The sequence below is a fragment of the Neltuma alba genome, unplaced genomic scaffold (assembly GCF_004799145.2).
Source record: "Neltuma alba isolate B1F8T4 unplaced genomic scaffold, ASM479914v2 tig00012729_pilon, whole genome shotgun sequence".
Taxonomy (NCBI): Eukaryota; Viridiplantae; Streptophyta; class Magnoliopsida; order Fabales; family Fabaceae; genus Neltuma; species Neltuma alba.
Window position 1 is genome coordinate 94359 of NW_021637150.1, and position 9310 is coordinate 103668.

Here is a 9310-nt window from a genome sequence, read left to right on the forward strand (position 1 = left end):
TGTTTTTTGCCAACGTCAAAGACTTGTCCCTTCCACATGTATGATTAGGAAAGGAAATGAATGATGTTAAAGTTTGTAGCTGCCAAGAACTTAGCCTCGTGATTCAAAAAACCAATGAACCCGTGCGGTAGATGGATTCTGCTTTTCACTATAAAGAATAAAATCTAGAGAGGTGCAAGATTTTTACTCTAAGAAGCCAGATAGGGGACCAACAAATGGTGGATCTTTGTATGACATGTGATCTGGATGGGATGTGTTTCTTTTATCTTCTAGTTTATGAGATTTTGATCACCCCTCTAACGTTGGATAGGTTTTCTTGAAAAGGGAACCTTGTAAAGTGTTGGGTTTCCAAACTCCTAATTTTTAAAAGGGAAAATTAATATGGAGTTCCTTATAATTTACCTTAGTTTGGAATCATGTCCTTGAATTTTTTTTTGTTAGATCCTTTAATTTTTCACTATTAGAGTTGTTAGTTCCTATAGTTTAAATTCGTTAAATAAGTATTAACATTGTTAAGAATTTTCATTAAAAAGCACTGTCCACTTGATTGCCACTTCTAAAAACATCATCTTCTCTTTTGGTTAGCATCGTCTCCTTCTATTATTGCAACCTCAGGACCAAGCTCTCCTCTCTCTTTTTGCTTATTCATCAACATCTCCCCTATCATTCTTGAACGACACAATTGTGAAACTGTACCTAGAGATGAATTCACAGATGAGAAGGGATTGGCAATCCAGTTTGACACGATAACCAAGCAAGTGGACAAGGTTACCATGGTTGACTTGGCAATGACTCAAACCTTGTTGGGCATTTAGTCTAGTTTAGCTTTGGAGAAGTTGTTGGTTACTTCCTTGATCTTTCTGTTTTTCTATTACTAAAGCAGGGGCTTGAATAAAAATATAATTGTTTTTCTGTTTTGCAAACAACTTTTTGGCCATTTGAACATCATCACCTTAATTTTCAGAGGCATCAGAAAATTTCTTAGAACCAATGCATCTTTACTTTTGTGCTTAAGCATTGATCTGTGAAGCATCTACATGGCATGGCCAAGATTCTGGGTCCTATTTTGTGCTTTACTATGACAATAGTATTTGGTTTGGTTAAAGGACCTCCAATACATTTCATGAGGTTGCATCCATCAAAATTGCAAAATAATTCTCATTTATTGAAAGAGGATTCAAATGGTCTCAAGTTGGACAGAGAAAGAGACGTGACCGTAGGGAGGTGTTATGGTAAGATGAGAAGAAATTGTGAGCGATTTATAGGTTGAGAGAATGAGGGATAAGAGGAGGACTGAGCAAAAAGAGAGAGGAGAGCTTGGCAAGGTGGAAGAAGCTTTTAGACATGGCTTTTTATTATTGAGTAGGCCGTGCCTTTTAACAGAAATTCTCAACCGCGTCAATACTTATTTAACAGATTTAAACCACTGGGACTAACAGCTCTAAAAGTAGAAAGTTAAAGTACCCAATTAAAAAAAAAAATTTAGAACCTGATTCAAAACTGAAGTAAATTATAAGGGTCTCTAAATTAGTTTTTCCTTTTTAAAATGTGGTTCTTCTAAAGATTTGTGCTCCCGTCGAGAGGCAACCAACGAGAGACGGCCTATTAATTTTTAGCACAGACATGTTAACGAATATATTATTTCAAAGCTGCAATTCCCTATTGATTCTTATCTCTAAGAAGAATGCAAAATTGACACGATTGGTTGACGATGTCTACGTACATATATAACACGTTTAAATTAATAAAATGTGTGCGCGCGGGCGTACGTAAGAGAGAGAAAGATGGCTACTCTTAATTTAAGCAACAGTTTATCTGTCAACAACTAAAATTAACCTTAATTGCAGAAGGATAGCAGCATTGTTCACAGTAAAATACACACGTCACAAATGGTGAAAAATGGGACTCATTCTATCAAATGTTGAGCATAGTACCAATCAAGAAGCCGTACGTGTCTCTCGTTTCAAAAGGAGCTTTGAAACGGCAGCAATATATCAAAGGAGAGTAACCAAATATAGACAGATTTCTTATCATGGAGTATAATATTAAAACTTTAAACGTGGTTTTCATGTCTGATTAAATTTATTTCTATTAATTCCTTATCTAACATAATTAAAGTGTATTCCCTCTGTCCGTTTTTTATTTTAATTGTCACTTTCAAAAGATTATTGCTATATATTAGTTTCGGTCCGAATTATAAAAACTAGTTGATTTATTTAAAAAGATTAAAAAAATAAGTTAAGTTAGTTATTTATAATAAATAGATATTGTCTTTTTTAAAATATTCTTATTAATTAAGTGCATTAGCTATACCTATCATTAAGAATTATTTTAAAAATATATATAAATATAAGAGATAAAATAGATTGAGAATTTATATTTAGAATTAAAATAAAAATTAAACAAAAACTCAAATTAAAAACTGGAGATACTATTTGTTTGCCGTTTTATAACTGTTTGAAACAACAAGCACATCACTCATTTATGAAGAAGAACGCGTGAAGAATGAATAAATATGATGCAGCCGATTTTGAGACTGTGCGATGTGGGAGCCACGTCTAAGTTAACTGGGCCTTCTGCTGATTCACGTGATGGAGAGTTGGAGGCTAGCGGGGATGCATTAGGCCGTATCCTGAGTTATCGATGGGTACACATCGAATCTCGTGTCAAGTAAGATATGTATGATTCTTTGATTTGGCAGCGTCACGATTCATAATTGCTTCCCCCGTTACATGACACGGTGATATGTGTGTGTATCTGTGTATATATATATATGTGTGTGTGTTTACATGTATATTTATTATAAGATTCAATTTTTTGAATAGGTTTAATTTTTTTTATAAGATTTTTTTGAGTTTGTTGGAACATTTAATATATTTTTATCTATTTTATTTTTAGTTTAATAAATTTAATACATTTTCTTTCTTTATTTATCTCACTATTACTTTCTCACATTTATCTATTTATATATAAGGATATATTTGAAAAAAAGTTATATTTACTACATATTAATTGCTTCTCACTAATTTTAATTATTTTCTTAAACTGCATAATTTAATTAAAAATAATCTTATAATAAGGAACAAAATAGTATATATTCTTGGGTAATCCACAGTCCTAATATGATTTTTTTTTTTTTGCGACTTCCCAAGTAAAATAATCAATCAACCACCTGTAGATTTACCCTATCATCTTCTTCAGGACTCAACTAGACATGATGATTGTGATTTGTGAGCACAAACTAATAAATAATGTCGTTGAGCTATGGCTCCGGTTTGATTTGTGTAATTAACACCAGGATCGCAAAAAACATCCAAATCAACAAGAAACAAAAGTTAAAACCCCAAAAGAACAATATCACATACACACTCAATTGAAGTTTATACTTCCTTCCAATCTTTAATATAAGATACAATCAACTAATTTGAGAAGATTAATAAAGTTATTAAATAATTTAATTATAGCATATATTATATGACTTTTCTGAGCTACTTATATAGATTATTAAATTATATCTCAATTTATGAGTGAAACAAATTAGTTGAAGAAAAGTGATAAATATAAATAGTTTAAAATAATTTAGTATTTTTTTATTCTATTCAAATTAGTTAATTAAATCTTATATTAAGAATGAGAGTTAGTATACAATTTAGTTTGTACTATTCCGTTCCTTATTATAAGATCTAATTTTTTAAATAAGTCTGTCCCTTTTTATAAGATCCTTTTTGAGTTTGTCTGAGCATTTAATATATTATTACCTATTTTATCCATAATTTAATGTATTTAATACATTCTCTTTTTTTTTAATTTATCTCACTATTATTCTCTCACATTTACCCATTTATATATAAGGGTATATTTGGAAAAAATTGCATTGGGTACATATTAATTATTTTTAACTAATTTTAACTGCTTTCTTTAAAAGATCTTATAATAAGGGTTGAGTAACTGACATGATCAACTTAGAGATTCAGTAACAGTCAAATAACTGCGGACGATGTTTTCTCAGTAATTGTATCATGGTGCAATTAATTAGACGCTACCTTTGTTTTTATTCATTGCATTTTCTTTTCTAAAGTATTCCACGTTCTTCTTATGGAACTAGTTATCCAAACAACGGTTTCGTTACTGTCACTATTTTTCTAATAAATTGTTTTTTTCTTCAAATTTTTTCTTTAATTCTCACTTGAGAAAAATTTCTTGAGTTATGTGCATTTTTCCCCATTTCTTCAAATTTTTTTTATAATCTGTTAACAAATTTATATTTTTAAGAAAATTTTAATTCATTTTGGTAATGCACCCATCACCACACGTCATCTAATTAGGGTACCCGAGGAAAATGATAGATTGTTAAGAGGCTGCGAATTGGAAAATTAGTGATCAATTATACTTTGCCTTTGAGAGGGTTTTTAATGAACTTGGCTTCTCTCCTTTTTGGTTACGCTCCCTGCCTTCTTTTACCTTGAAACCACACCGTTTTGCGGTAAAATGGGGTGATAAATATGTACTTTTCTAAGGATCATTTAACAAAGTGAAATATTTTTTAACTGGCACCCAGTAGTTTAAAATAATTTTTTATGTACATAGTACTCTAAAATACTTATTAAAATGGTTTTTTTATTATACTTATTATAAATATAAGAAACAATTTGCTAAGATTTGTTTTTATCAAGTATAAAATATATTGCATAGTTCAATGAATATTTGATGCGATCCTTTATGTCTTGAATACTCCCCATCTTTTATCCAATGATGTACTAAAACTTAACCATGTTTAACGATGGAGATACAAAGCGAGAAAGAAAATATTTTCAGACATCCAACTATTTTTAATTATGTCACTATACTTTTTTCCCCCCTCGATATGATGATAATGTGGAGGAGTGAAATAAGAGACCATCGATAAAATTAAGAAAGACTTTCTGAACCAAGTGCCTTTCCCCTCTCATATATCGCTCTTCAATTTTCTTAAGATATACTTTTTTATATTTTTGATTTAATTTAATCTTGTGTTATATATATAATAATTAGTTTTTGAACTCTTTGAACGAGTCCTCCCATATTCAGGTCGTAATACAGCTACTTAACAAAGTAGAGATATATAATAGATTAGTTTATTACAAATACAACATCCATCAAATCCAAAAAGGCAAAAACGCACACTGAAAGTGATCAAATCGGACAAAGACAGAGAGGAAAAATATACACGAATCTCCCAAAACAGAACTCATCAGATTTTCGTAACAGTGCATTCACTCTTTATCCCCAAAAACAGTGAAACCAGGATTTGTGATTGTGAATCCTCCATCTATCACGAGATTGTGGCCGGTCACATACTTAGACTGGTCACTTGCCAAGTACAGTGCCGCCTCAGCCACATCTTGAGGTTCAAGCTTTGAACCTTTAAGGTTAGAATAAACCCCATCGACTCCCTCATCATCAAGCCTGAAGAAAGCCTTAGCCGACGGTGTCGCCACCAAGTATGGCGACACACAGTTCACCCGAATCCCAAACCGTCCGAGCTCCACGGCGGTGTTCCTTGTCAGGCCCACCACTGCATGCTTCGAGCTCGTGTACGCATGTGAGGCCCCACCACCCATACAGCCACACACACTGGCCGTTGATATGATGCTGCCACTTCGTGCAGGGACCATCAACCTAGCAGCGTGCTTGGTCCCAGAAAGACACCGATCAGATTCACGTTAATGACTTCCTCGAATTCGGATTTGTGGTTTTCGAGGATGTTGGTTTTGTTGACACCGCCAATACCAGCTTTGTTGAGCATGATGTCAAGCTTGCCGTACTTTGAAACCGCAGTGTCCACGGCGTTTTCGATGTCCTGTTCCTTTGTGACGTCGCAATGGACATAGGTAGCAGAAGAAGAGGAAAAAGACGATGACGAATCTGTGATGCTTTTGGAAACTGAGTGACCCAAGTCATGTTGGATATCAGCGATCAGCACTTTAGCTCCGTGCTGCGAAAAGAGCCTCGCAGTACACTCGCCAATTCCGCTCGCACCGCCTCTGATCAGAGCCACCTTACCTTCAAGCCTGAAAGTGAATGATTCTACTCACAAGTATACATATTAAAACTTGAAACATATTGGGAAGTTGATACTCCCATTAACTGATAGATGAGGTTGTAATCTTTGCATACCTTCTCATGGCGACCGAGGCTAACATGGAGGCACTTCCCATGGTGGAGCTTTGAGCCTTCTTCATGCCGATCTTCAACTAATATGTGTTAGTTCGATTTTTGCTGTGCCCTATATAACAGAGGACGAGGTGGGCTACTTATGGACAACATATGAATGGTTGATTTCAAAGACGGTGAAACCGTGCTTGGGGTGCGCCTTTTTCTTCCCCCTGTCGGTAGATTTGGTTAAATTATATACTACCTCCAGTCCTTAATATCAAACCTTATTTGATTTTTTTTGGTTCTAAATATAATATCCCAGTTCACTTTGTCTCTCATATTTATATATATTTTTCTAAGATAGTTCTCCTAATAATGGTAATTATAGCCAATACATTTAATTATAGCAAGGATATTTTAGGAAAGACAAAACGTATTTATTACAAATAATTAACTTAACTTCTTTTCTTAATCTTTTCAAATTAGCTAACTAGCTCTTATAATTAGAACAGAGGTAGTACTTTGTTAATTTTTCTTCAGTAAAGACTTCAAGGTCTCTCTTTCGAAAGCAATTGGCCAAGGTATTTCTTGATGACAAGTGCTCTAACATACTATTTTTCGAAAGCACTTACATAATATTTTATTTTTATTTTTACAAAAAGAAAAAAAAAACAACTTTCCATCGAATTTAGTAAATGAAGTTGAAAAAGTGGAGCGTATTAAATGAAAACAAGAATGTTGGGAAGGAGTAAAATGAAGGGGAAAAAAAGAAAGAGAAAAAGACAGATGGAGGTGGAAAAAATGGGAGGAATAGTAAAGGAAGTTGAAAAATAATGGAGAAGCATTAACTGAAAAATGAAAAGAAGGGAGGACTTAGATGAAAAAAAAAAGTATAGGGGGAGTATAGGTTGAAGAAAATAGGAAGGAGCAGTGGAAGGAATTAAATGTGAGAGTATTATATACCCTTATCCCAGTTATTTTTTTCAAGCTAGAGGAAGAGAGCATAGAAGAGGAAGAGAGAGCAAGAGAATAAAAGGAGAGAGTGAGAAGAGCTACAATACGTGATATAAAGGTTAGGACAAGCTCAAAGGATATTTTAGGTACACAAAAATATTTTTTTAATGAAATTTTCATTATACATATTTCTTATCTATTTGGATTGGAGTTTTATATTATTATTTTCATTATCATGTTTAAAGTATGGTTCAGCACTAAATATGAGTACCTTTCTTAATAATAAGAATTGAATCTTAATTTATCACGTAATGAGAGATAACTAGCTAACCTATTCCCCGTGTACACTTAGCTCTTGTTAGTTAATTGCTGCAAGCCCAATCATTTAATATATACTTTGCCCGGCATAATTTTTGTAGTATTTTGAAATTTTAGAGCTTGTAATATTAATTTGGAAAAATCCCATTAAAATAGCCCCAAAATATAGAAATCCCGTAAAGGTGACTCGAATTTGCAACATTTTTTTAATGAATTTCGCAATTGGAAATATTAAAATAAAAAGGCCCTATTTCAGAGAATTTACACTACTAGAGCAAGAATATAATACACTTGAAGCAGGTTTGACCGTTTCACGTAGTAAATGACATCGCTAGTGTAGTAATTTCAATGAAACATTTCCTTTTTTACTTTGATTTTTCCAAGTGTGAAACTCATAAAAAAATTATAAATTGGTGAAATGTGCTTCTCGTGTAGTAAATTTCTTAAATATCTTAAAGTATGCTCGTCTACTTTGATTTTTCGAAGAGTCCCATTGTAAAAAAATCTTGCCAACCGCTAATATGAAATGGTGAAACTTATTTCAAGCGTAGTAGTAATGAATGGTTGTATTAAATCTCCTGAAATATGCCCTTTTATTTGATAGTTTATATATTATTTTACACCATTTTAATAAAATAATTTGATGCTCAATAGTTATAATTTTTGTTAAGAATTCAGGGGGCGGATCAAATTCCACTTTGACCAACATTTCCAGAAAAATCTCGGCCGCTAGAGCATCGGCAGCCTTACTTTTGAAAAGAGCAGGTTTTAAAAAAAAAAGCACAATATCTCATAATTCTATTTAAATACACTTGAGCATTTTATTATTTCTGTTGAAATTGGAGTCACCGTTCTAAGTTTTGCATATGTCCAGGGTAGTTTAACGCAATTTTTCTCGAATTTAATTTTTATATTTAATTAAATGGAAATGAAAATGGAAAAATTGAAAAGGCGGCCTTGACAATATATTTTTCCCTAAACCCTTCCTTTGTCCTCATAGCTTCTCCTTTCTTTTTACTCCACCATAATATCATTGCGCGTAATAAAATTGTGTATATAAATAACATAACTTGTGAAATAGCAAAAAAAGTCTCTGAAAATTGAAAATTTGCATACCAAAGAGCCATTCATAAAAATGTTATCATTCGTTCATCAATTGTTATGAAAACCAATATTAATGTTGTAATGGGGTTTCTATTCACAATTTTCTATTTTTAGCGTCTTATTTGTGATTTTCCATAACTTTTTGGCCCAAAAAGTATTCAAATCACTCTACTCAAATCATAACGACTAATTTTTCGGCCTGTTGGCTATTGATTAGTCATAGCAAGCAACTGTAATTTTACTCTACTAAAGATAACTAGGTAGACGTGTCCAAGGGAGGCCTGTATTCATATTTCTGTCGTCACGACATGAGAAATCTAATATTAAGGGTTCATGTAGAGGGATTAGGTGGGGATGCAAGGATAAACTATCGAATTAATTATCTATATATATGTGGCAGGCACGGGTTGAAACGCTAGCAGCATTATAGGGAACAAGGTCGTCGATCTTACGTGAAATTTCGGTTTCTCCCTGATGTGATTTTGTTGTTTTCTAGTTAATAATCTCTTCTGTCAAAAAATGTGATCATCTTATCGGAAGCATCTTAGAAAAACAAAGTATATATGATGAGAAGTTTCAACAGTACATATGAAAATAATGGACTAGGGCTGAGTGATTAAACATGTAACCACCAATATATAGCCTAAACAGTGGGGGGGTGAAAGAAGGCAACTTATGTACTAGCTAAAAAATGGACAAATATAATTGTCAAAATGGTTAAAACATACATCAACGGACTGGCCCTTTTACCAAAAAAAAAAAATGGACTGGCCTTTGATGAGCTCGAGTTTAAAGAGGC

General features: G+C 32.9%; 1 pseudogene; it reads right to left on the reverse strand.

The window, feature by feature from the left end:
• Window positions 1-5252: 5252 nt before the first annotated feature.
• On the reverse strand, window positions 5253-6197 carry LOC114730382 (secoisolariciresinol dehydrogenase-like; annotated as a pseudogene).
• Between the last annotated feature and the right edge of the window lie 3113 nt (window positions 6198-9310).